This window comes from Capra hircus, chromosome 14 (genome assembly GCF_001704415.2).
Source record: "Capra hircus breed San Clemente chromosome 14, ASM170441v1, whole genome shotgun sequence".
Lineage (NCBI taxonomy): Eukaryota > Metazoa > Chordata > Mammalia > Artiodactyla > Bovidae > Capra > Capra hircus.
This window is the reverse complement of record NC_030821.1, coordinates 46,524,171-46,530,587: the sequence shown is the minus strand read 5'-3', so window position 1 is coordinate 46,530,587 and position 6,417 is coordinate 46,524,171.

The following is a 6,417-nucleotide window of genomic DNA, read 5'->3' as shown; positions in this document are numbered from 1 at the left end:
CCACGTCGTTAGCTTAGAGGAGAAAAGGAGAGAGAGAACTCTGGGAGTGGATGCACTAGGCTATATGACAATCTTAACTCAGAGTGAGATAAAGCAGCCTTTATTTGTGTTTTTCATTTTTTGGCCACAAAGCATGTGGGATCTTAGTTCCCCAACCAGGGATTGAACCCATACCCTCTGCACTGGAAGCGTAGAGTCTTAACAACTGGATTACCAGGGAAGTCCCAAGCCTTCTTTATTATATCATGCACTTCAAACTTCCAAAGTTCTTTCTAAAGAAAGTTCTACTGATAGGAAAGAATGTGGTGATGGGCCACGCCATATCACACCTGCAGTCAGAAAAATTGCCACTACCTTTACCATAGGGCCCTAGGCAGGCTTCTCTCCATCATTTAGACAGTCTGACCTAAGTGTCAGCAAAATCCCTTGACTCAATAACTGGCTCACAGTTGAAAGAGGAATGGAATGACTGAAAATAAACCATAGTAAATTCTTGAGTAAAAAGAGAAATAAACATGTAGAACTTATAGCTAAATAAATTTGGTTTCCAGAAAATTGTGCTGCTCACCATGGGCTTTCAGCTATTATCCCATTGCCCCATAGACAGCCAGGAAGAAAAAGAAGGCCTTTCCTGGGATATGAATTAACTAGTTTCTAATGTACTTTCTCAAGATTGCTTTTCTGTTTAACACCTAATCTCTTGCACAGCGTTGTACCATTTCAAAAACCTGATTAAGCCAAGTTGTCTTTGCCTTTTAACTAAGACAGCCTCCCAGAGGCTCAGTGATCAAGAATCTGCCTGTAATGTAGGAGACAAGGATTTGATCTCTGGGTTGTGAAGATCCCCTGGAGAAGGAAATGGCAACCTATTCCAGTATTCTCGCCTGGGAAATCCCATGTACATAGTCCATGGGGTCACAAAAGAGTTAGTGACTAAACAATAGCCTCCTGGGAATGCTTCTGGTCTAAGTTCCATGTCTTCCCCAGGTGAGGAGCCTAGCATCAGAAGTGGCTCAACACTTTAAGGAGCTGCCTTCTTCAAACAGGTGTTAGAATTTTGTGATTTTTCTCTTCTAGTTTGTGGTAGAGATTGCTGGTTGACCGCCGACATCCATTAATCCATTCTTTCAAAGAATAGCACCCAGCTGCATGGATTAAGAACTGTATTTCTCAACTTCTCTCAAAGCAAAATGTAGTCATTTTGCTAAATCCAAATATAATAGTATATATGTAGTATAATGCATATAGATCCTAGAAATCTTCTTTAAGAGACCATTGCTGCAGTCCTTTTTCCTGTTCCTTCCTGCTATCCATAGTCGAGAACCTTAGGTGCCAACATTTTGGACCTTGAACACAGGGCACATGCTTGGATGATGTGCAAAGGATTCTATGGATCAAGGTGGCTATATTAGCCCTGTACTCCTTACCTCTAGCCGTTATGATGACACAGAGAAATCAACCATTGGTTTATATCATTTTAACTTTAAACTTTTCATTTATATGTATGTTATTTTGAGTTTTGCTCTTGTAAGCAGATCTGTTACGAGGTGAATTGTATCCCCTGCGAAATCCATATGTTGAAGTTCTAACCCCCAGTGCCTCGGAATGTGAAACATTCCTTATTTGGAAACAGAGTCATTCAAATGTAATTACGATGAGGTCATAAGGTGGGCTTTAATCCAAAAAGACTGATGTTCTTACAAAAAGGAGAAATTTGACACAGACATGTACAGAGGGAGAATCCCAGGTGAGAATGAAGACACAGATCTGGGTGATGCTTTCACAAGCCAAAGAATGCCAGTCGTCAGAAACTAGGTGAAAAGCGTGGAGAAGATCATCTCTCATAGCCCTGAAAGAACTGACTCTGCTAATACCTTGATCTTGGACGTCTAGTCTCCAGAATTGTTAGATAATAATTTTTCTCTTGTTGAACTACCAGTTTGTGGTACTTTGTTATGGCAGCCCTAGCAAACTAATACACTATCCTAACCAAAGTCTGTATGAAATAACCAGGACAATAGCCTTAGCATTCAGATAATAAGAACAACATGATCTGCATGCCCACTTGAATGTCTATCATAATCTCTTGCTGCTGCTGCTGCTGCTGCTAAGTTGCTTCAGTCGTGTCCAACTCTGTGCGACCCCATAGATGGCAGCCCACTGGGCTCCCCCATCCCTGGAATTCTCCAGGCAATAACACTGGAGTGGGTTGCCATTTCCTTCTCCAATGCATGAAAGTGAGAAGTGAAAGTGAAGTCACTCAGTCGTGTCCGACTTATAGCGACCGCATGGACTGCAGCCTAACAGACTCCTCCGTCCATGGGATTTTCCAGGCAAGAGTACTGGAGGGGAGTGCCATTGCCTTCTCCCATCATAATATCTTAGCAGTTACCAAAGAACAGTTTCGGCCAATTCTCAGTTTATGTGGCATGCCAAACCAAAGGAATATAGTGACTGTCCCATGAAAGTACAAGTACTCTATCACCAGGAGTGTGTTGCTGCTGCTGTTAAGTCACTTCAGTCATGTCCGACTCTGTGCGACACCATAGATGGCAGCCCACCAGCCTCCCCCATTCCTGGGATTCTCCAGGCAAGAACACTGGAGTGGGTTGCCATTTCCTTCTCTGATGCATGAAAGTGAATATTGAAAGTCAAATCATTCAGTCATGTCTGACTCTTAGCGACCCCATGGACTGCAGCCTACCAGGCTCCTCCATCCATGGGATTTTCCAGGCAAGAGTACTGGAGTGGGGTGCCATTGCCTTCTCCAAGGAGTGTTTTAAGCACACTTAAATGTTAGTTTATTTTAGTTCCCACATAGAATACTCTCATTTCAGTGGAGCAGCTATCAGCATTTCAGTCAAAAGTGTTATATTTCCCATCATTGACTCCTCCTGGTAAAATGAATACATGAATGAATGAGATGGAGCTGACTGACACTAACTGAAGGAATTTTTATACATCAGAACTTTCCACTAAGCACTGGCTATATTGTCTAAAGGTAGGACTTCTAAGGTTATATGTCCCTGGATTCAAATCCCAGCTGTCTTTTACTTGTCACATCATCTTAGAAAACATTTTGTAATCATTCCATACCTCAATTTCCCCATCTGTAAAATGGGGGAAACATAATAGTTAGTTTCTTCCCAAGTGGTTACGATTTATTTTACGTGAACTACTTAGAATGGTTCCTGCCATGATGTGCTGTTTGTACTGGCTCACAAGGACTGATAGTTTACATCTTTTCTGAATCTACAAATCTTCCCATCCCCATATTCGGTGATGTCATTAATTGCAGTAATTGGCCTTGGGGAGAATATTTACACCATGGAAACTGGCAAATGTTATACATCAGAAGCTGGCTGGCCAGCATGACTTTGATTAAAAACTACCTATTAGTAAGTTCTATATAAATGCTCACATTATTATTATTACTAGCCAGTAGGTACTCCTATTCCCTCTGGGTTTGAGAAGGCATTCTGCTAAGTAAATAAATAATTTTGAGTTAAACTAACACTTATAGGATTCCTTTAGAAGTTGATTACCTCAAGGGAATCATTGCATACATTTGTGGTCTTTAGATCTTAATCTCTAATTCACTTGAAATTGATTTTTGGCTCCATGGAAGTAGGAACTGCGTCTGCTCCTCTCATTGCTGTAGCCTCCACACCTACCAACAGAGAAAGCACTCATAAATATTTTCTAAATGAATACATAAATGAATTAAAATTTCAAAGGGCTTTCACATCTATTTCATCTTTTTCTTAGCTGTCAATAAGTCAAGATTTATCCCCAATGCCTGGTAAGGAAACTGAAATCCAAAGAAGTGCCTGATTGCTGCTTTGCTCTCTTTCATCACATTAGGTCCATTAGCTCAGCATTTCCCAAAATATGTCCCATAGATTGTGAATTTTGAAGGATGTTAATAGTTGCCATGTGACAGGGGATCCATGGGTAGTAAATATCAAACTTACTATGTTATAAAACCAAAATATATTGGTTTGTTCACTACAGGTTTTATCAGAGCCCTTACTAAGTCAGTATGCATTGTGAAACTGGAGTGGGGGTGGTTAAGTATGAGCATTTCCTGTATTTGATTGTAGGTTTTTAAAATCATGTATGCAATAATAGTGTGAAACAATCACCAGAGCAGTGCTTCTCTAGGCCAGAATACTGGAGTGGGTAGCCTTTCCCTTCTCCAGGGGATCCTCCCAACTCAGGGATCGAACAACGGTCTCCCACATTGCAGGCAGATTCTTTACCAGCTGAGCCACAGGGAACCCCAAGAATACTGGAGTGGGTAGCGTATCCCTTCTCCAGCAGATCTTCCTGACCCAGACATCAAACTGGGGTCTCCTGCATTGCAGGTGGCTTTTTTACCAACTGAGCTATCAGAGAAGCCCCTGAATCACCAGGGACCTTGTTAAAAATGCAGATTCTGACTCAGTGGGTCTAGGTTGGTGCCTGAGACTCTGCATTTCTAACAAGCTCCCAAAGGATGCCCACGTTGCTGGTCCAACAGGCCATCCTTTTAACAGCAAGGCACTACAACATTCCAGAATCAAGAGTCATGTAGCGTCTCAGTGAAAGAGTAGATGACATCCCTGAAACATACGCTATTCACCATGAGAACCAACTGTTGAAACAAGTATCCTGTTTGGGGTGGGCAGATGAGGGAATATGGGGGATTCCCTGGTGGTTCAATCGATAAATAATCCACCTACAATGCAGGAGATGTGGGTTTGATTTCTGAGTTGGAGAAAGGCATGGCAATCCATTCCAGTATTTTTGCCTGGAAAATCGCATGCACTGAGGAGCCTGATGGGCTACAGTCCATAGGTTTGCAAGGAGTTGGACATGACTGAAATGACTAAGCACGCATGCACGAGGGAATATGGGACAAACCCATATGAAGAGCAAGATTTGGAGAGAGCAGAGGGCAAGACTAAATTTTAGTAGCATGAATAGGGCAGGTCTCAGTCAACTAAAGTTTAGATAGTAGATTAATTGGGGAAGGGACACAGGGAGGAGTCAGTATCTTTTCAATTGGCATATGGATTAAAACAGCTTCATTTTTGTCAATAAAAATCAGGTAAAAGAGGAAGAAAGCCAGACACAGTAATGGTTTAGATTTAGTTATTATTTTCTCTCTCTACTCACAAACTCAAATTCCAAGGGTTATAAACTCTTTACTATTTTAAACTTTTAAAACTTTGATTTATTAGGGAAAATGGGATTTTAATGTCAGAAATTGGAAGGGGGAAAAAGTGGGCTGGGATCAAAAGAGGTTAACCTTGGGTCAGATGAGGAAGTAATACTAAAAATATAATCAAGAGTCTAAAGGCTTCCTAAACCCTCCTGTCTCCAAAGACCCATCTTTCTGACCAGGTCCTCTTCTAGTCTGGGAACCTAATTTTGGCACCTGCATTACCCCAGCAGCTGCTACTCTCTGCCACAGCCTAGCAGACTCTTCTCTGGTGGTTCCTCGGCAACTATGTTTTAATAACCTTTGTGGGTCACACAATTCATAAACGTAGAGCTGGGATTAGGCTAATGGAGGTGTGATAAGATTCTCCCGCAGTATTTCTATCAATGATTCATGACTACCAGGTATAGCTTGACACATTTTGATAACTTACTTGAAACAAAAAGGTTAATAACTCATGACTTCCTAATAGATCAAAACTTTTATCAGTGTAAAGCAATATATTTTTCTAATTTTAAATTTTTCCCTTGAATTCTTTAAGTTCATTTTGTCACTCCTGTTGCTTACATTTTCACGTTTACCTTTGCTCATCTTTCTGTAATGCTGGTTTAGATTATTCTCTAGTTAATTAAATTTCTTAAGCCAAATGGAGAGTATTTTTGCTTTTACTAATGTTTATATTTGTTGTCAGAATTGATAGGTTTTATTATTTTTCTGTTGTTTATGACTTTGGATTTTTGTGGGTCTCAATGTTTTCCTTTTTGTTTTTAATGCTTTGGTTATATTGATTCTTTTTGCTTATTTTCTTCTCTATTTTAGTGCATTGACATGCATTTATTCTGTTTAAATTATGTTTGTAGTTACTTAAAATTTTTTGAAAAATAATCTAACCTATATTTCTTTAGTTTCAAATGTGACACTTTAGTCACAAATGATGCACTATCTTTAACTTTTATTTGAGTAGAATCAACTCTTTGCTAAAATAATGAGTGATGCAGTATGTTTACTATCCCCTGATCACCATGCATAGCTGTGAAATGCAAATGATTTGATCTTTTTTATAGTTACCAGAGCTGTCAGTGGTCAATACAGAAGATATTGATATAATCTACAGTTATATTGCACTGGCTCGGTCTTTGAAATCTGTACAATGGAAATTTACAAAGAGGTTTGTCACTTTCCCATAAACATCTGTGTCCTGTGTTGTATAC